Source organism: Sceloporus occidentalis, unplaced genomic scaffold (genome assembly GCF_023333645.1).
Source record: "Sceloporus occidentalis isolate IW3139 unplaced genomic scaffold, rSceOcc1.0.p SCAF_2, whole genome shotgun sequence".
Classification (NCBI taxonomy): domain Eukaryota; kingdom Metazoa; phylum Chordata; class Lepidosauria; order Squamata; family Phrynosomatidae; genus Sceloporus; species Sceloporus occidentalis.
Window position 1 is genome coordinate 268,756,924 of NW_028316982.1, and position 22,247 is coordinate 268,779,170.

Genomic DNA, 22,247 nt, shown 5'->3' on the forward strand with positions numbered 1-22,247 from the left:
GGCTGCCTCCATAAACATGTACTCACAAAATGATAATTCGACCTTTATCCATTTTGGCTGCTTTAACTTTTGACCATTAAAGCAGTGTCAAGTTGCATTAATTCTGCATTAAGTAATGCAATCTGACACTGCTTTAACTGTCATGGCTCCATCCTCTGGAATTCAGGGATCTGTAGTTTGTTTTGGCACCAGAGCTCTCTAACAGAGAAGGCTAAATATCTCACAAAACTACAGATTCCAGAATTGCAGCACCTTGAGCCATGGCAGTAGAAGCGGGGTCAAACTGCATTAATTCTACAGTGTAGATGCCACCTTTGTCTTTTCTACCCAGAGTCACACAGTGTGTGTGTGTGTGTGTGTGTGTGTGTGTGTACACATGCACACACACACACACACCATTCACTTCCATGCCATCATTCTCTGACGATGCCAGCCACAGATGCCAGTCAAACATCAGGATAAACTCTACTAGGACATGGCCACGTAGCCAAAAAACCCCACAAAAAACTATGAATGCTGGCCTTGAAAGCCTTCAACTTCACACTTTGTCTCTTCTCTTTTTACCATGGTAGTTGCAACATCTCTCCTTCATGTTGTCTATAGGAACAATATGAACCAATTACAAGTGGTGGTCCTCCAGGCACAATAGCTAAATAAGAAGCAACATATCTTAGAGTAGCAGATGAAGGAAGACAAAGTCATGGGAAAGATGGTTGCTTTCATGAATTGCTTTGGATTTCCTAGATCATCGAGCAACCCACTGTTAGAAATAGCAAACTAGGCTAGATAAGAGCTTTGGATCACCTTCTGTTGAAGTGATAACTCCAGGTCATATTCATTACAGGAACAGATTCTGCCCCCTTCTTTCCTCTCCCACACCACTGAGTTCAATTAGGTGCAAATTACATTTTTCATTTTGAACTGTTTGCAGCAACTGAAGTAAGCTGAGGACAAAGGGGGACAGCCTCAAAAGGAGAGAGAAACTGGGACATTATAAAAGCAGCTGAAAAAGTGGGACAACAGAAGGTTAATCTAGACTGTCCCTGGCAAATCAGGACAGTTGGAAGGCATGATGCCAATTTGGGGAGTTGGGGAATTGCAGTCCAGAATAACAACTTTCCCAAGTCTACATGAAATGTGGTCTTTTCTTAAAAGTCCCCCCTTTTTTTCTGGCTTCTGACTTCCCTCTCCATCTGACTATCTCCTAGTGCAAGCATGTATGTTTTCCTTTTACACTGTGGGTCATGCATTGTTTATGGCCAAACATCTTCTTGGCTCCATTGTGAGATTCTCCAGCAGATTTCTTCCATTCCGTGGGGTACTTTCCCCCCTCGCATCATTTTTTGGCAGATCTGTGTATTTGGCTGGGTGTGATGAAAAGGAATGGTTTGATTTTTCTCCACACATATACAGACACCCACCCCTCTTTGCCGCCCCCACCAAGTTCCTTCAAAGATGCTTTCTCCCAAATGTGCTTTGAGAATGTCTGGCTTGTCATTCATTCCTTCGTCTGCCTCTGATGAATTATTTTGCTCAGACAAAGATTTGGATCAACACCCTAATTCCCCTCCCAGGTGCCTCTGAAAAGCAGGAAGAAAAAGGACGAAAGAGAGAGTCACTTTAAGAATGAACAATTGCACTATTTCATACCTAGGAGAATAAGATCACATGAAAAAGGTTAAAACAAACACTGTTCACTGAGAAAACAAGGGTGTGCCCCCCACAAAAAAGATATTAGATTGACTTACTTATTCCAAGTCTCTCTCTCTCTCTCTCTCTCTCTCTCTCTCTCTCTCTCTCTCTCTTTTTTTTTTTTTTTACAAGACCCAAGTACCACGTGATGGAGTGAGCTCCTGCCACTAGTCCCAGCTTTTGCCATCCTAGCAGTTTGAAAGCATGTAAAAGTGCAAGTAGATAAATAAGTACCACTTTGGTGGGAAGGTAACAGCGTTCTATGCAGTCATGCTGGCCACATGACCACTAGAGTTGTCTTCAGACAATGCTGGCTCTTTGGCTTAGTAACGGAGATGAGCACCACTCCCTACAGTTGGTCACAACTAGACAATCATGTCAAAGGAAAATCTTTACCTTTACTTTTACCTAGCACTGGTATAGCACAAGTGGTCTTCAGGTGTCATAAATTATTCCCATGGTGGTTCTGGGATTGCACAGTCCTATAGTGTCAGTGTTTCCTCCTCTCCCATGGCCCCCTTCCCCTTTGCTATTCCAGAACAGCCAGGCTTTGGGTTTTTTTTTTTTAAACTGTCTTTTATTTATTTTTGTTTTTTAAAACCATATTAGTATAACATAATGGAATTTCATTGCAAAAAACAACATGCACAAAAATGAAATGCACATTGGATAAGGCATAGGGCAAGGGAAGTGGAGTTAAGGATGAGGGCAGAATTGAGCACACAGGACCAGCAACAGCCCAGTAGCACTGATGATGGGATGTACAGTAAGGAGTGCTCCAAAACCGGTATGTATGCACTTCCCTTAATGTGATCATGGCAAGAATGGAGGTGAGGCCTCATAAACTTCTATCACTCCTCACCAATTTTTCTGGATCTTCCAAACCCTTACAGCTATCTGTGGTAACATCAGTGGCTCGAGGGTGGTGGTGTTGTCTGGTGAGGACATCTAGAAGGCCTCAACATTGGGTGCCACAGCAATGGGACAGGTGAAGGTACCACATTGGGTGGCAATGATGGGACAGGTGGATGATCCTATGTGGAATGGTGAGTCAGTATAGGGCAATACCTTTGATTCTGTGGTTCTGCTGTAGTCAGGACCGACAACAGGATTTAGACCCACATGAGAAAACTCCTAAGTCCATTTTTCCAACTAGAGTCAACCCATTGAATCCATTGGATTTCAGCTGTGTGTCAGTAACTGATTCAATGGCTCTATTCTAGTTGTGACAAACCAACAGGAATTAGGCCTTTGTGTAGAAAGATCTAGGGTGCATCTACTACATGGTACAAATAAGGCAGTTTGAAACCATTTTAAGTGCTGTAGTTGCATTTTATAGGATCCTAGGTTTTGCAGATTTACAAGGTCTTTAGCCTTCGCTGCCAAAGAGTGCTAGTGCCACATGAAACTAAAAATCCCAGAATTCTGTAGGATGAAATCATGGCAGTTAAAGTAGTGTCAAATTGCATTATTTCTGGAGTAGAGATGCACTATAGTCCAACAAGGATTTATTCATAGCAATGTTTTCTTCCTCTTCTGCTTAAAGAATGAGAGGGAGAAAGGAAGGAAGGAAGGAAAGAAGGAAGGAAGGGAGGGAGGGAGGGAGGGAAAAAAGAGAACAAAAGAAGGAAGGAAGGAAAGAAAGAGGAAGGAAGGAAGGAAGGAAGAAAAACAGAGCATGACTCACAATCTGCCTTCAATTTGAGTGCTTGCACTGGGGTTTCTGTTTATTTATAGTGAAATCTAATTAGATTGTGTAGTCTTTCCTATAAACATCTGAATTACCCCACGAAGAAAAGACATGCACCTTTCTGTAGTAAAGACTAGGGCGGGAAAGATTTTCCATCAGGCGAGTAAACCCAAACATCCTGATGTTTTAAGAAAGCAATTCCCCAATGGCATGCCACAGGAGAAACCACTCGGGTCTTGTGGAAATAAATTCCATGTGCCAGCGAGTTCAGAACTGTACTACTCACAAAAGAGGTTGCCCGCAGCATTGATTCATTACTAGCATTGGGAGGTATTACTCCCATCTGATTTTAGGCACATGGGAAGTTGTCTTCAACAATTCCCGAGCTTGGTAAAATTGCCATTTTGGAATGCAGTTCCAAAAAGCTCTCCAGCCAGCATGCCTCCTATTAAAATACACAAGCAGGAGTTTGCAACAAAATGTTGCAGCATGTCTTTTGGATGTGCATGTGTCGCAGGTAGTCATCCTTAGACCTCTGGGTCAAGGATCATCCTGACCTGACAACCTTATTGATGTTATACGCCTCTGCAAGTTCTCATACATATGCAATTGTACTTCTTTGAGCTGTTGTACAATGGACATATTCCAGTCAGTCAATGAATCATCCCAAATCCTGCTCTTATTCTAGAAGAAACTCACTGAATCCATGCGATTTACCTATGTGTTGATTTACCATTCCACAACTGATGGGATGGGTCTACTCTAGTTGTCATCAAAAAGACCAAAGCTTGCAAAAGTTACTGTTGTGGAATGCAGTTCCAAACCCCAAACCCCCTTCCAGCCATCCTGCCTGCCTTTGATTAAAATATTTAAGCAGGAGGTTGCAACAAAATGTTGCAGCCTGTAATCCAACAGGATCTCAGCCCAAAATGAACAAGGGATTGGAACAACTCTTGGAGTCCTAGGCTGCTTCCACACTGCATAATTAATGCATGGAATACTGGGATTTGTAGTTTGTTATAGCACCAGAGCTCTCTGACAGAGAAGGCTAAATGTTTCATAAAACTGCCAATCCCAGAATTCTGTAGCATTGAGGCATGGGCGTTAAAGTAGTGTTAAACTCATTAACTCTGCAGTCTTGTCTCCAGCCATACATGGAGAAAGAAATCCCAGAGGTCCAAGCAAGGTTCAGGAAAGGAAGAGGCTCTAGGGACCACATTGCAAACATACGATGGCTAATGGAGCACACCAAGGAATTACAAAATAAAAAATAAAAAAAAATCAGCATGTGCTTTATAGACTGCATAGATTTGACTGCATAGATCATGAAAGGCTAGGGCGTGCCCTTAAAGACATGGGAGTGCCAACACATGTGATAGTCCTGATGGGGAATCTGTACTCAGGACAAGAGGCTACTGTCAGAACAAAACATGGAGAAACAGAATGGTTCCCAACTGGCAAAGAGGTCAGACAAGGTTGCATCTTATCACCTTACCTGTTCAACGTATATGCAGAACATATTGTAAGAAAAGCAGGATTGGACAAAGAAGAAGATGAAGGAGTGAAAGCAGCAGGAAGGAATATCAACAATCTGAGACATGCAGATGACACCATAATACTAGCAGAAAACCCCCCAGACCTGGAACAACTACTAAGGAAGATCAAGGAAGAAAGTGCAAAGGCAGGCCTACTGTTGAACAGAAAGAAAACAAAAATAATGACAACGGAGAATCTACACAAATTCAATCTAGACAATGAAGAAATAGAAATACAGCGCGCCCGCGCCATACGTGGGCGCGCCATACGCGGCCTTGAGCATACGCGCTCAAGCCACGGGGGGTGGAAGGGGCAGCGCGTCCCATTCAATTGAATGGGTGCACGCGCCCGTTGCGCCCTGCGCGCGCCTGCACTGCCACGCCGCCACGCACGAGCCCCATTGTTTCCAATGGGGCTCGAGCATAGGCGGAATTTGCCTTACGCGGAGGGATCCGGAACGGATCCCCCGCGTAAGGCGAGGACGGACTGTAGTAAAAAAAGTTCTCATACCTGGGATCAAATATTGATAGAAATAGGGACTGCAGAGTGGAAATCAGAAGAAGATTAAGACCGGGGAGAGCAGCTACGAAAGAACTAGAACTAGAAAAGATTCTAAAATGCAAATACAACTCAGCACAAAAGTTAGTATCATACACGCCATTGTATTCCCTATTACCGTGGATGGATGTGAGAACTAGATAGTTAAGAAAGAAGATAGGAAGAAAACCCATTCATTTGTGATGTAGTGCTGGAGAAGAGTGCTGAGTCTCCCTCCCTGGAAGTCTGTAAACAAAGGCTGGTTGGGTATGCTTTGATTGAGAGTTCCTGCATGTCAGGATGGGGTTGGATTAGATGTCCCTTGTGGTTTCTTCCAGCTCTATGCTTCTTTAATTCTGTGATGCCATGAACAGCCAAAAAGACAAATAAATGGATCCTAGAGCATATCAAGCCATAAATCTCCCTGGAAGCCAAGGAGACAAAAATGTACTTTGGGCAAATCATGAGATGGGAGTACTCACTGGAAAAAAACAATAATGCTAGGAAAGGTAGAGGGATGTAAGAAGAGAAGACCATATGCTAAATGGGTGGACTCTATTAGGGAGGTAACAGGTATGAGTTTGCAGGAACTAAGCAGAACAGTAGAAGACAGTGGGTCTTGGAGATGTCTCATCCACAGAGTCACCATGGGTTGAGATCAACTTGAGGGCAGTTAACAACATCTAGATGCAGCACTCAAACCTCTACACCATGTTGGCTCATGAGGTGCACAGTCTGCCTTTGTACAACAAGGTGCATCTCTATAGTCCTTATTCTTCACCTAGCAAACTTTTTAAAGACTGAGCCATATGACTCACACTCTCTGTACCCTTCCTTGGGCATTTGACCTCTACACTTTCAGCCTGGTTATCAGATAGATCAGAAACCCAACAAAAAAGCTCTATGTCAGTTTTTTTTAAAGTACAATAGTGTTTGGGTTTATTTGTGAAACCAGTCTTTGAAATCAGTCCGTGCCAGTCGGCTTTCGAGAAGGTAACATGAAAGATTTCCGGCTGAACTATTAACAGCTTATTTTTTCTTTTTGGTAATCATTAACCATCCCCCGGAATCACTTTCAAAACACGATTACAGAGCTTATTTCCTATAAAGCAGAAAATATGACTGTCCTGGCAGTGTGGGTGGTGCAGGGGAGAGGGAATAACCCGACCATGAATGAATCTATGAATTTATGAATGAAAGACGGAAGTTTATTTTGGTCATAAACCAGCATGGTAATCTGAAAATAAACTTTACAAGTTCATGCTTCTTAAATCTTTGCCTGGGTTATAGCAATGTTGATTTACTCCCCATCATTTCTTAACTATAGAAAAACACTTGTATAGAGTATTTATTTATTTTCCTGAAACTCCAGTTGTAATTAGAAAGGGCAAACTTTAATTGACAAGGCAGCAAGTTAAGGGCACATATCGGTTTATTCTTTCCTGTTTGCTTCTGGTATCCCATATTAAGATAAAACGAACATTTAATTACACAGGCCTGTGATTAAAAAACTGTATTTTTTAAATACTGTAGCTAATTTTAATGTATATTTGGGTGATGAATTTTAAAAACACAATTTAAAAACTCTTACACCATACACAGTTCTTTGATTAAAAAAACTGAGATTTTCATTAATTCAAGGGTTACTTGGCTCTGATGAAGTGCAGCCGTTGCTGTTCCAGTGCGGTTTCTTTTCATGCTTTTGAACAGATTTTTCTGTTCCATATCAGCAAATTAAAGTGTTTTCCAAGTCTATCAGAAGATTTTAAACCCTTTCTTGTTCTTTGCGAGATCATTTCATTCTGTTACGTATTACAACACAGAAATGTCAAAGCAGGTTTGAGGTAATTTTGGGATTTAGAACACCAAATTCCTATAAAACCAGCACACATTTTAAGAAGTTTTGATCACCCTCAATTTTGCAGGCCTGTGTTATCACCTAAGATCAATAGCTTTTGTTCATGAAATTATGTTGCACATTCTTTTATTTATTTATTTATTTATTTATTTATTTATTTATTTATTTTTACAAAGCACCATTGTTCAAGTTTGGATGGTGCCTTTCTCTTATACCATTGGAAAAAGCAGCAGGGAACTGCATTAGTGACAAGTTTTGAATTGTGGATGCTCAATACAACAATTTGGATAGCTGGACACGCAAGGAGCATCCCAAACTTCAGGAAACTGTAGCAGTTTTCCAGTTCCAACAGATGCGGGTCTTTTGTAATGCTAATGGATCTTAACAACTACGATAGCAAATATATTGCTACTAGAAAAATCACACACACAAACCAGTTACTCTGAGGGTGCAGCTGACCTCAGAGGGCACAGGGAAGCCTGGGTAGATGGTGGCAGATTAGATTAGATTAGATTATCAACTGTGACAACCAAACCACTGGCACTTTGACTATGATTTATCAGACTGTATTACATCCCAGTGGGTGACTAGTGTCTGACCTATTCTTTTCCTGCGTCAACTCTTGCAACACTGAAGAGTCTGCAAGCTGGCTCGCTTCTTTGCACTGACTGTAGAGAGGCTGAATAAAAGTAATTCTTTCACTTGGAAACTAGTACCTTCTATGTATAAAGAGACAGAGAGAGGGGGGGGAGGGAGGGAGGGAGAGAGGTTCTAGCTTCTTGGAAAACTTTGCCCATCCTGACATCAAAAATCTTGCACTAATACTGTTCCAATCCTATCTGCAGTTTCTTGGGATTAACATCTCATTGATTTGAATGCCATTTGATCCACGCTGGTCCATGATACTCAGTGCTACTTGATTATAATATGGATATACAGTATTATATGTGCGCACACACAGAATACACACACACACACACACACAGAGGATTCTGTAGCCATATGTATAGATAGATGATAGATAGATAGATAGATAGATAGATAGATAGATAGATAGATAGACAAACAGACAGAATATATATTGTTTATACATTGTGGAGCCAGAGTGGCACAATGATTTGAGTGTTGGATTATGACTCTGGAGACCAAGGTTCAATTCCCAGCTCAGCCATGGAAACCCTCTGGTGACCTTGGGCAAGTCACAATCTCTCAGGCTCAGGGGAAGGCAATGGAAAACCTCCTATGAACAAATCTTGCCAAGAAAACTCCATGATAGGTTCCCCTTCAGGTCGCCATAATTCAGAAATGACTTGAAGACTCACAACACACACATGCATATGCCTGAGTCCTAATGCAATGCTCAAACCACTACACCCCAGTGGCTCTCTACGATTATGTATTAAAAGCAAAGACAGGGTCACCACAAGTCACTTATAATGTTCTAAAGTACAGGAATGTTCAAAATCCCCGAAACAGTGATACCTTTAATCAGCCAACCAAAATGCACAAAGTACATGATGCAATGCTTTCGGAGCTCCACTGACTTCTTCATCAGGCAGAAGTACTAAAGATCAAACAGGAGGGGGGGAGTGATACAATGACAGTGTTAGTCACAGACTTGCATTTTCTCAGGGGGTTTATGATGTTCCAATGATGTTCCAATGTTGTGGTTTGAGTGTCTGGACTAGGACTCTGGGAGGCCACGGAAACCCACTGATTGACCTTGAGCAAGTCACACACTCTCAGCCTCAGAAGAAAAGGCAAATCCCCTTTCCATGACACCTGGCCAAGGAAACCCTGGGTAGGGATCACTGTAAGCTGGGTGCCAACCTGCAGGCCCCCAAACCCAAGCAATCATGGGATTGCCTTGCACCCTTCAAGAGCCTGCCCTCTGGTGTTAATCTTTAGATATGGCTTGGAAAGACTGCAAAGGACTCTCTCTCTCTTTCTCTCTCTGTATGTGTGTGTGTGTGTATGGAAGAAGGAGAGAGAGGGAGGCTGGAGCAAGGCATGATCCCTTGGCAAATATGTGCCTTTTGGGGTTCCTTTTGTTGGCTTCCTTCCCCCTTTGAATAGATCAAACAGGTGATTTGGAAAGCTTGCAAATCCTGCAAGTTTTTTTCCCTTTCCTTTTCCCCTCCCCTTCTCTCTTTCCTTTTTTTGTTATGCTAATGCAAGCTGACATCATCATTCACATCAAAGCCCAGAGGAGAAGATATAAGCAGGTTGCAAAGGAGGGGGAAAGAGCCAGAAAGCAGTTTTACAGCTGCTCAGTTTAGAGGGAAACTAATCTGGGGACCGAGAAACCGTGCGTAAAAACGCACAGGATTGCACCTTTGCATCTCCTTCTTGCGTCTTGCATATCCTTTCCTCTCATCCATCATCATCATCATCATCATCATCCCTTCCTCCTTTTTAATCCCGCATCCAAACGTGTGGGGCTGATTATTCTTCCCTTCCTACTTTTATCCCATCCTCCTGTCTTTTTTAATTTTTAGAAAACATCCATTTATTGAATTTAACCCTCCCCCCCCCCTTTGGTGATGTTTGGTTTGGAGGGGTCCCCTGTAAACCCCCCAACAGCCCTTGTTTCAAAGATCTGAGGATTTTAGGGGGAAGAAAGAAGATTTTATTTTTTCAAAAAAGGAGTGCTGAAATCTCTTTTGGAAAGAAAATAATAGGAGGATTTGGAAAGGGAAGGAAGCGAGTGTCAAGCTTTCAAAACTGCTATAAGGTAAGATCTGGATGATAGACATATGTATTTTCCCCTCTTCCCCATAGCAAAACAAACAAACAAAAAGGGGAGATCCTTGTGTGGGTTTTGGAGGGCGATCCATAATATTTTTGGGTGGAATGCTTTGAGACAAAGTGGCAATTTTCAGGGTGTGTTTGCAGGAATGGACTGGGGTTTTTTTCCTTTTTTTTTTTTAGACACTTTGTGTCTTTCTAAACCCATCTTAGTGTGCAGATTCTTCCCTCCTTTGTGTATGTGTGGTCCATTTTTGCAACATTGACCAGACTGGGAAAGTGAAAAGTGTCCAAAATGTAACATAAGGGAGTGTGAAGAGTTACTTATCTGGGGGATGAGGAGGAGAGAGTGTCATTTACAACTTGGCAGTGACTCTGTACCCATAAAGAGGAGTAAAAGGCAAGAAACATGGGAAGAGGTTTTCTTTCTTTCTTTCTTTCTTTCTTTCTTTGCCACCCAGATCCATAGTGCCAGCTCTGACTGGCAGCTGTAGTTCTCAAAGCCTTCAGGTGGGACTTGAACCCAGGACCTGCAAAGAAACATGGCAAGTTGGTTTGATACGAAGTAAAGCCCTTATTTGTCCACTCTGACTGGCAGCCAGGGTGCCAAAGTTTCAGGCAGATTTTTTCCCAGCCCCATCAGAAGTGCATCTACCATCTACACTGTCGAAATAATGCAGTTTGACACTACTTTAGGTGCTGTGGCTCCATCCTGTGGCAACCCCGGGATTTGTAGTTTTGCAAGGTCATTAGCCTTCTCTGCCCAGGAGTGCTGGTGCCTCACCATTCTACATATCCCAGGATTTTGTAGCCATGGCAGTTAAGTTAAAGTGGCATCAAACTGCATTATTTCCGTAATGTACATGCACTCTAAGTATTCCTTCCTAAATTATATATCTGAAGATTCTGTAGCCATGGCAGTCAAAGTGATGTCCAACTGTCTTGACAGTGTAGATGAACCCAAAGTACCCATCCCGAAACTGCAAATCCCAGGGTTCTGTAGGATAGAGCTACAACCAACTACAGTTCTCAGGATCCCCTAGCACTGAGCCAGGCCAGTTAAAGCAGTCTCAAACTGGATTATTTTTGCAGTGTGTTTTGGATCTGAGTCACAGATCCCAACAGTTGATAGGATGTTGCTGTGGGAGTTAGACTGGAATCATAGCAGTATAATTGTGCCACGTGGAAGGTGTGATGTGAGAATCCGACACAATTTTGGAGGAAGGAAAGAGCCTTTCCTGGTCAGTGTCTGTGATTCCTCTTCCCTCTGAGGTGCTGAAAACTTAATGGATCTAGTCCTGGGAGTCCTCTCTTATCTCCTGCACTTGGTTTTTCAGCCTTCTGTAAGATGATCATCTGGAAGGAATTTTAAAAAGCTCGTAAAAGCAGAGCAAACAAGCAGGGATTCAATTGCATTTAAAAAAAAAATCTGGGATGAAAATGCTGGGAATTCAAATAAGAGGCTATTGCAGTTCTTGAGGAAGTTTTTCTTGGGGGGGGGGGGACAACAATGCCCACCATCCTCAGCTATGCTATCTGTGGGTTCTGGGAGCAGCAGTCCAAAAAAAGGTCCTTTCCTAAGTTTTGGGTTATTTTTAGTTGAGTGGCATGTTAAATCTTTACTTCCAGTTCATAAGTAAGTCTCATGATAATCACTGGAGTAAGGACAGGCAGCCCTCCAGATGTTAGACTGCATCTCCCATCATTCCACAACACTGCTGATGTTCACTAGTCCTGCTGGGAGTTGTAGTTGAACAGCATCTGGAGGGCCTCATGATTCCCATCCTTGTACAGGAGCTTTCACAGAAATGTGGCTAAGGATAAACATTAGGATTACCCATTGCAGAAATATATCCTATATAAATATTGGGAGAATATGTTCAGTATACAGCAGTAAGATATAAATCAGAGCAATCTGAATTTTGATCTTGGTACAATTCATTTACTCATGAGTAAGCTCTTTGCAAACAAGTCAGTATGACGTAGTGGTTTGAGCACTGACTATAGAACAGGATTCAAATGAAACCCACTGGGCAAACCACACTCTCTCAGCCTCAGAGGATGGCAATGGCAGGCCCTCTCACTTGCCAAGAAAACCCTGTGATGAGTTTGCCTTAGGGTTGCCATATGTCAGAAATGGCTTGAAGCCAAGCAACAACAACAACAAGAGACAAATGTTCTGTTTATAATTCACATTATACATTGTATTCAGCCTCTATTGACTTGTCTTACAGAGAACAGGGTTTGAATCCCCGGTCAGCCATGAAACCCAATATGGAGACGGGAGGGGGATTGTATTAAGGTTACAGTTAACAAGTCAAAGATGAACTGTACAAACAAATAATAATAATAAAAAATCATTACCCTTGTAAGAAAGGTGTGCATCACCTATCAAAGAGTATAACAGAAGGAAATGGTAAAAAAAATCACTATTAACCAAATGCAAATCTGACCATGAGAAGCCAGGGGACAATGGAAGTTGGGTTGTGTCAGGATTTGCAGCTGCCTGTGAACCCATACCCTCCAGAGATGCAACTCTATGGCCAGAATTAGTGAGACAAAGGCTGGTAGATTTTTCTCTCCATAGGATTAGGCTGTTTTTGCAAAGGAGATGAAGAGATCTCTCACAGGTGTTGTGTGCTGTCAAGTCATTTCTGATTTATAGCGACCCTACGACAACCCTATCATGAGGTTTTCTTGGCAGAAATTGTTCATAAGGGGTTCCCCTTTGCTGTCCTCTGTGGTTGAGAGAGTGTGACTTGCCCAAGGTCACCCAGTAGGTTTCCATGGCTGAGCGAAGATCTGAACCCTGGTCTCCAGAATTGCAGTCCACTGTTCAAACCACTGTATCAACACACTGGTTGTTGTTGTTGTTGTTGTTGTTGTTGTTGTTGTTGTTGTGTGTCTTCAAGTCATTTCTGACTTATGTTGACCCCCTAAGGCAACTTTTTGGGTAACCTTGAGCAAGTTGCATGCTCTCAGCCTCAGGGGAAATAACAACAACACCACCACATTTTATTTATATCCTGCCTACTCTGAGGTGGCTTACAGCAAAACAGTCAAATACATAATAATATAACAGGAAAGCAATGGGAAACCTTCTCCAAAGAAATCTTGCCGAGAAAACCCCATGATAGGGTTGCCTTAGGGTCGCCATAAGTTGGCAATGACTTGAAGTCACACAACAACAGCAACAAGAGGCAATTCAGCTTGCATGATAGCCTAATTTCCCCCAGAACATCTGCAATAACCCTCCAAAGGCCTGGCATCTCTATGCAACTCTAGCAGATAGTTACAGGCAACAGATCATCCTTCCTGGGTGGAAATTCCTGGAAGGAAGCCTCAGCAGGTGGGGAAACCTTGCATTGTGTTTCGGTGAAAAGGTGTCACATATTTTTGCAAGCCTTTTCAGTCCTGGAAGTTAAAGCACACACAGCTTCAAGAGGAATTTCCAAGAGGAAAGACTGAGGCGTGCATGGCTAAATCTTTAAGCCATCAGCTTTCTTGTTTACCAAGGTGAAAAGTCAGACCACAGGTCAAGCCAGGAACAAGTGGCTAGTTATCTCCTACTCTTCACAGGGTCTTGTTTGCCTTTGGTTGATGCATTGTTTTCTTTGCACATCCCAGCATGTGTCTTGGAGCAGAAATGTTTTACAGTCCACAAACATCACTTTGCATCCCAACGAAGGCGTGAGTCTTTAAGGTGCCATTAGATTCTTCGCTGTTGGCATTCTTGTACTTTAAGCTGGTTTTAAGAAAGGACTGGGGCTGCATCCACATTGCAGAAATAACCCAATTTGACACCATTTTAATCGACATGGCTCAATGCTATGGGATTCTGGGAATTGTAGTTTGTTGTGGCTCCAGAGCTTTGCCAGAATTCCATAGCATTGGGCCGTGGCAGTTCAAGTAGTGTTCAGCTGGATTATTTCTGCAGTGTGGATGCAGCCTAAGTAAATTCACAGTGGAAAAAAGAGGGAATTGGTCTGTGGTAATTCATTACGATCCCAGAAAAACAGAATTATAGTTGGGACATATGCGCTCCCCAAAAGTAATGCAGTCTCTCATTGATGCAGGAAATTCAGAGAGTATTTTATTTCACTCTCTACCTTTTTTCTCCATTACTGGTTTGTTAGTCTTCCACATATCAAACAAGTCCCTGTTCAAATCCTTTTAAGAAGGTTGGACCTTACTGAGAGCTGGTGCAGTGTACTGGTTTGAGTGCTGGACTATGACTCTGGAGACCAGGGTTCGATTCCCTCCTTGGCCATGAAGCCCACTGGGTGACCTTGGGTACATCACAGGCTCTCAGCCTCAGGGGAAGGCAATGGCAAACCCCCTCTGAACAAATCTTGCCCAGAAAACCACCACAACAAATCTTGCCAAGACAATAGTGTAGTGAAAGGGTCTTACAGTTCTCCTAAGAAGCATTCTGAATATACTGTTTTTGTTATTTATATCTCTCTCACCCCAGTTTGGGACTCAAGGCAGCTTGCAACACCTCAAGTTAAAGTTAAAAATCATCGGCTTTTAAATATTTAAAACATCCAGGTCTCCTGAAAAAGCAATTTTCAAGGGACTGTTGGACTGTTGGAATAAAAAGCTTTTTACTTGCCAGCAGAGAGATTGCAAGAAGGGTGGCAGTTTAACTTCTCTGGGAAGGGTGTTCCAGATCCCAAGAGCAGCCCATGAAAAGGCCCTGTGTCCCATGTTCCTACCAGGTGTACCAGTGTGCATGACGGGGCACAGAGAAGGGTCTTTTCAGCACATCTCAAAACACAGGCAGGTTTGGAAGTGAGAGTACAGTCCTTCAAATGATCCAGACCTGGACAATACATGTATGTCTGTGCCTTCAAGTCACCTGTTGACTTATGGTGACCCTATGAATTTGATAGGGTTTTCTTAAGGTGTATGCACAGTGATAAAAATAAAGCAGTTTGACATCACTTTAACTACCATGACTGAATGCTATGACATTCTTGGATTTGTAGTTCTGTGAAATATTTAGCCTTCCCTGCTGGAGTGTTCTGGTGCCACAACAAACTCCAAATCCCAGATTTCTATAGGATGGAGCCATGGAAGTTAAAGTGGTGTCCAATTGCTTTATCTCTGAAGTGTGGCAGCAGCCTTAAGCAAGGAATACTCAGAGGTGCTTTGGGCAGCTCCATCCTCTGAAATATAGCCTGCAGCACCTATTAATAAAATCACAGAATCATAGAGTTGGAAGAGACCCCAAGGACCATCCCGTCTAACCCCCTTCAGTCATGCAGGAACATGCAATGAAAGCACTCCTGACAGATGGTCATCCAGCCTCTCTTTAAAAACCTCCAAAGAAGACAACTCCAGTACTCTCCAACGCAGCATATACCACTGCCAAACAACTTTTACCATCAAGAAGGTCTTACTAATGCTGAGGTGGAATCTTTTTCTTGATAGCTTGAATCCATTGCTCCATGTCCCTAGTCTCTAGAGCTGCAGAGAATAAGCTTGCTTCTTCTTCAGTATGACATCCCTTCAAATATTTAAACATGACTATCATGTCACCTCTCATCCTTCTCTTCTCAAGGCTAAACATAGCCAGCTCCCTAAGTCGTTCCTCAGAGGGCTTGGTTATCCGTTGGTAGTCCCCCATCCAAGTACTAACCAGGTCTGACCCTGCTTAGCTTCCAAGATCAGACAGGCTCTGGCACCTTTATGGCTTTCTATGAGAGCCAGTGTGGTGTAGTGGTTTGAGTGCTGGACTACAACTCTGGAGACCAGGGTTCGATTCCCACTTGGCCATGAAATCTACCTTGGGCAGAACACATGTGCTCAGCCTCAAGGGAAGGCAATGGCAAACCTCCTCTGAACAAATCTTGCCAAGAAAAGCCCCAGAAAGGTTCACCTTAGGGTCATCATAAATTGGAAAGGACTTGAAGGCACACAGCAACAACAACCAACAATGTCATCACCAGCACTTTGAATTCTGCTTGGAAACAGATGGGTAGCAAGAGGGGTTGTTACAACAAGGGAGTCATGTGCTCCCTGTAGAATCAACAGGCAGCCCTTCTTATCCACAGATTAGATGGATAGATAGATAGATTTCAAAAAGCAAACCTTGATTTTGCCATTTTATATAAGCAGTGCCATTTTACAGTGCCATTGTGTCCAATGGGACTTGAGCATCCACAGATTTTGTTATCCATGGTGGGGTTCTGGAACCAAGGGCCCACTGCATTTTGTTTTGTTCTTTGCTTGCAGTATGATTTCTCTGAGCTGGGGCTGGTTTTGATGTTCTGCAATTTGTATTTCAGTTCTGCATTCTAACAGCTTAAAACAAAAAGCCAGCAGTAGTCTATATGGTTCAAAGGTCAAACCCAGTGGAGAGATAAGAAGTATATCAGAAATAGCCCATCTCAGGCCCTGCAATGAAGGCTCCTGGATTAAGCCCTGAAGGTTTGAAGTGGGCTTCTTTCGGGCAGAGATTAAAGGCACTGATGGATACCAGCTGCAGGGCAGAAATAGAAGACAGAGAGGGAGATGTGACTAGCAACTTATCTCTACTTGCAGTTTCAAAAGGGAAAAAAAGAAAGAAAACCTAGGGAGGGAAGGTGACTAAAGGCACGTTTGTTTTTTCCAATGGCCATTTTCCAAGAACGACATTTTAGAGATTCTTAGACCTGTGGGAACCTTTGGATGAAAACTTTAATGTGCACAGCAGAGTGCAGCAAATGTAGTTCATCAAATCATTTCCAAGTATACCTTTCTCCTCAGAGGCAGACCAGGGAATGGAGCTTTTCCATTTTCCTTATATTCCCAGTGTTTCACGCACACTCATAAAAATTACAATTACAATACAGTTTGTGTCTCTCTTATCTGGATCCCTGAAATCCAAAATACACCAAAATTCAATGCTTTTTTTTCATGGGTGGCTGAGATAGTGACACTTTTGCTTTCAGACGGTTCAGTCTATCCAAACTTTGATTCATGCACAAAATTATTACAGTTAGTATGCATAAAATTAACTTCATGGGGGATGAGGTGTATATGAAACATAAATGAAATTTGTGTTTAGACTTGAATCCCATCTCCAAGATATCTCATTATGTACAGTTGACCCTCCATATCCTCTGATCCTTTATCCATGGATTCAGTCAAAATATCCCCCCCCCCCCGTATATTCCAAACAACAACAACTTTGATTTTGCTAGTTTATATAAGGGACCCCATTGTCTATAATGGGATTTGATTTTGGTATCCACAGGGGGTCCTGGAACCAAACCCCAGCAGATACCACTGTATATGCAAATATTAATAAATCCCCAAAAATCCAAAACACTTCTGATCCCAAGCATTTTGGATAAGGAAGACTCAGTCTATATAATATAACAGAACAACAACATAATGGTAACAGGAGGTTGTGGGGAAATTCCTTCGCCGCCATCATACTTTCTAGCCAGAGTCAGATTGATTTCTGATGTTGGGAGCAGGAATGCTGTCAGTTTTGGGGAGAGTATCATCTGGTCTTAATTTTAGAGGCTTACTAGCTGATCCTAATTCAAATTCCCTCACCAAGAAAATCCACCCACCTCCCCATGCCAGAATTTAGTGAGATGAAATGGATGCAGAATTGGAGACTGGTGTTGTGATCCTTCATGTGTATACTGAAAAACTGACCCCGTTTTATAAAGAGCGATGTCTGTAGTGGTTAGAGCAGGGGTAAGCAACTATTAGAAGGCTAGGGTCCTCCTTGGAAGGTCCGCATCCTCATTGCACCCACTACTACAAATAATAATAATTCTTTTGCCCCCAAAAGGGGGGCATTGCTATCATGTTTTAGGGGCTTCCTTTGCCATCTTAGGTCCAGGAGAGTCCTTTTTTAACACATGATTAAGTTCACTGTAATCAATATTTTAATTTTCTATTTAGGCAAAACATAATAATGTTAATGTTAATAGCTACTTTCTGACTGTCATCTCCACATGTCATGAATTTGACTGTCCGTTAACTGCTGTTTTGGAAACCTGGCAACAATAGTCCTAAGAAATCAGGAGTAAGAACTTTGTGGCTGTCCATATGTTGTTGAACTGCAGCTGCTATCATTGGCTATATGGGCTACGGCTGATGGGAGTTGCAGTCCAAGAACATCTGGAGGGCTGCAGGGATACCAGCCCTATAAGGAAGTTATCAGCTTAGCTCAGGGGATGAAAGACTTGCAGCCCACCAGATGTTGCTGGACTACAACTCACACTAGGTCTTGCCATTATGTTGTTGTGCCTTCAAGATATTTCTGCTGGGTTTTCTTGGCAAGATTTATTCAGAGGGGGCTTGCCTTTGCCTTCCTCTGAGGCTTGGAGAGCGTGACTTGCCCAAGGTCATTCAGTGGGTTTCCATGGCTGAGTGGGGATTTGGACCCCTGTATCGAATCATCGTTCCATGCTCAAATCATTACACCACACTGGATCTCCTAAGAGGTAACATTGTTGTTGTTGTTGTTGTTAGCTGCGTTTAAAACAACATTGACTGAAGGCAACCTTGTGGACTCCACAGTCCCCTACCTTCCACTGTGTTTCTTTGTTCCTATCATAGACAATAGCAAAAAGGTGATGAGTTGCAATCCAATTCTATCTGCCTGTCTGTATCTGAGAACCAGCGTGGTGTAGTGATTTGAGTGTCAGACTATGACCCAGGGTTGGAATCCCAGCTCAGCCATGGAAACCCACTGGGTGACTTTGGGTAAGTCTCACACTCTAGCCTTAGAGGATGGCAATAGTAACCCTTCTCCGAAGAAATAAACCAAGAAAACTCCATGATAGGGTCATAGGAAATGACTTGAAGGCACACAACAACAACAATCTATCCATCTATCCATTCAAAAAGAAGCTGGACAGCTCCCTGCTAAGGATGCTCTAGTTCAGTGGTCCCCAAACGTTCGTCCTCCAGGTGTGATGGACCCCAGTTCTCAGAAGCCCTAGCGAGCTTGGTCCACTGTCAAGAATTCTGGGAGCTGAAATCCAAAACATCAGGAGGACCAAAGTTTGGGAACCACTGCTTTAGTTGGAGATCCTGCATCGAGCAGCAGGTTGGACTTGGTGGCCCATGGGATCCCTTCCAACTCTATGATTCTACAATATTGATTGTTGGTCTTCCATTCAATTACTATCCAGGGCTGACCCTGCTTAGCTTGCAAGAGCAGAAAGGATCTAGTTTAGGCTATTTGAGTTGGTTTACATTTGTAGAAAGGGATGGGAGCTTTCACTCATTTTGTCCTTAAAGAAAGAAGCAAGTATTTTCAGAAATTTTGATCTTGCTGTAAGATAATCCTTAAAAACGGCACACATTCTGATTTGGGACTTCATGTGTGTGCAGAAAACCCTATTTTCTTGGGTGAAATTTTCTCTTTGTGGGAGGGAAAAAAAAAAGGGGGGGTCTTGTGTAGAAAAGTCCCAAACAGTAGATTCTTGATACAAAGCACTTTTCCTCTGGAATGAGGCTTTGAGTGTTACTATGACTCTGGAGACCATTGGGTGACCTTGGGCAAGTCACATGCTCTCAGCTTCATGGGACAGCAGTGGCAAACTTCCTCTGAACAAATCTTGCCAAGAAAACCCCATGATAGGGTTGCCTTGGGGTAGCATAATTTGGAAATGACTTGAAGGCACATAATAGCATCAAGAACAAGTTAATGAGCTTACCAATGGGTGCCGTTTTCCCAGAATGCCCTGGAACAGTGCTGCACCAGGGGTATTGTGGGTAATCAAAAGAATAAGAAGCCGTCTGAACTACCTGCCAGTGCGAGGGGACTGGGGTCAGCCTCACCATGCCCAGAGTGTGGAAAAGTTACCTTTTGGGGTAACAATACAGGGAATCCTGGTTAAGAAGTTGTAGTTCAAAAATAATGCTTGTGAACCTTGATCCTGCCTGAGGATGTCAGAAGTTTGTCCTGGCCTTTGTTAAAAGACATGGTTTGGCAATGAAGTCATGCATGATCAAAGGTGGCTAGGCCCATATAAGTCCTCAGAAGCAGTTTATTTAAAAGGAAAGGGGGTGTACAATGAAAGATGTTTCTTTCTTCTCCATTCCTATCTTCCAACTATCTTATTTTGGGAGGGACAGTTCCAATTATGGTAATCCTCTGTTGTCCCACTGTTTCAACTGCTTTTAAAGTGTCCCAGTTTCTCGTGCCTCCTCCCACCTTCTGCCTTTTATCCTCAGCTTACTTACATTGCTGCAAATGGGGGTTCAACATGTAAAAGTAGTTTTAACACAATTAATTCAGCAGGCGGGAAGAGGAGAGGAGGGAGCAGAATCTTCCCCTTCCCCATTGGTTTAGGCAAAAGCAAACTGCTGCAACATCTCCTAGTCTGTGTGTTCATCCTCGTGAATAGCTTTTGCCACCTTGACCACATTTGCTTGTTGCTTGGCCATGCAGCCCATTTTTCAACTGTGAAATGTTGGAGGCCATTGCAACAGAGTTGAATGTTTGCATGTGTGTGAGAGGGGGGGATAGAGAGAAGGAAGGAAGGAAGGAAGGAAGGAAGGAAGGAAGGAAAGAAAGAAAGAAAGAAAGAGAAAGAAAGAAAGAAAGAAAGAAAAAATTTGGGATGCTCTTTGGTGGAAAACATAGAGCAATACTGATGTCAGGCCATGTTTTTCTTTTCTAATGCGTCAGTGTGTGTGTGTGTGTGTGTGTGTGAGAGAGAGGGGGGTGTGCTTTTGGGGGGGAAATTAGAGCAACTCTGACATCATGAACACAGGAAAATCTCCTCAAAACTATGTAACACATGCTCTTTTGTGTCTCCAAATGTGTGTCCCAGTGGTTGAGCCTAGAAAATCTGCTTTCTTGGATGATTACACCCAGACTCCTCCAGATTATAATCTGTAGGTTGCTTCCAGGGATTCCAAAAGGGAATTTTCCCAAACTCTGGTGTGTGTTTGTGCATTTGCATATGTGCACATATGTTTATGCACAAGCCATAAGCCTTACTGCAAGATGTTCCCCACTGGCTATCTTGACAAAGCAGCTGCACATTGGAAGAGCATTTGTTGTTTTGTGTGTTTGGCTTTGCATGCCTGGCAATACATACAGCATAACAAAGCGGATAAGAGAGCTGAGTTTACAAATACAAAAATGTCTTGGAGTCAGATCTGAAGTCTGTAGTAAATAGCCCCTGGGCAGCCTTGAAATTGAGATCCCCTCTTTTGGTATGGTGACAATATAGCCGACCTGTTTTACAGGGATATCATAAGTTGTTCTTGCGTGTCTTCAAGCCATTTCCAACTTATGGTGACCCTAAGGCGAACCTATCATGGGGTTTTCTTGAAAAGTTTCTTCAGAAGGGGTTTGTCATTGCCATTTTCTGAGGCTGAGAGTGTGTGACTTGCCCAAGGTCACCCAGGAGTTTGTCACACGAAGGAGCTCGGGAGTTTATCCCATGAATATCCTAGAAAAATCACGCAATTACGCATAACAATTTCACACAATGTTGCACAAAACTCACCATTAAAGTGGTCATAAAGAAGCTTTAATGCACATCTTTTTGCTTTTGAGATTTCAGCAACAATGCATTTCTGATATCACTTTATGTGCGCAATTGCGTGTGATAATCATTCACTCAATTACTCACCATTTTTGTTTTTTTGCAGGATGCTTTAAATGTCCTTTAATCTCTCTTTAATGCCGAAATTAGCCACAGTGTGATAAACTCACAAGTGGATTTATATGGCCCAATTGGGATTTGAAACGTGGTCTCCATAGTCCTATTCCAATATTCAAATTCCTTACACCACAGTGTCTGTCTGTGGTAAAACAATATATATGAAGATTAGGGTTCTAAGCTTCAACTAAACTCTCCATAGAAGTTAAAATTACTAAACCGAGTCTAGGATACTTTAGAGATATCATGAGATGATGTGACTCTCTGAAGAATGCTCTGCAAGAGGAAAAGAGGAAGAGCACATCCTGTCCAACAGTCTCACTGTGGAAGGGGGACTCCCCGTTAATTTCCCCTCATCCCACTTTTGGGAGCCAGTGTGATGTTGTGGTTTGAGCATTGGTCATAGAATCATAGAATCGTAGAGTTAGAAGAGACCCCCAAGAGCCATCCAGTCTAACCCCCTGCCATGCAGGAAATCTCAATCAAAGCATCCCTGACAGATGGCCATCCAGCCTCTGTTTAAAGACCTCCAAGGAAGGAAACTCCACCA

The 22,247-nt window shown here is 42.7% G+C and overlaps 1 protein-coding gene across 1 annotated transcript in view; it reads left to right on the top strand.

Moving 5' to 3' along the window:
- The first annotated feature begins 9,874 nt into the window (after positions 1 to 9,874).
- WNT11 (Wnt family member 11) overlaps positions 9,875 to 22,247 on the top strand; it is a 57,615-nt gene continuing 45,242 nt past the window's right edge. Inside the window, exon 1 of the mRNA XM_089508281.1 lies at positions 9,875 to 10,047. The gene's annotated coding sequence lies outside the window, so the exon portion shown is untranslated. The remainder of the gene's footprint in view (positions 10,048 to 22,247) is intronic.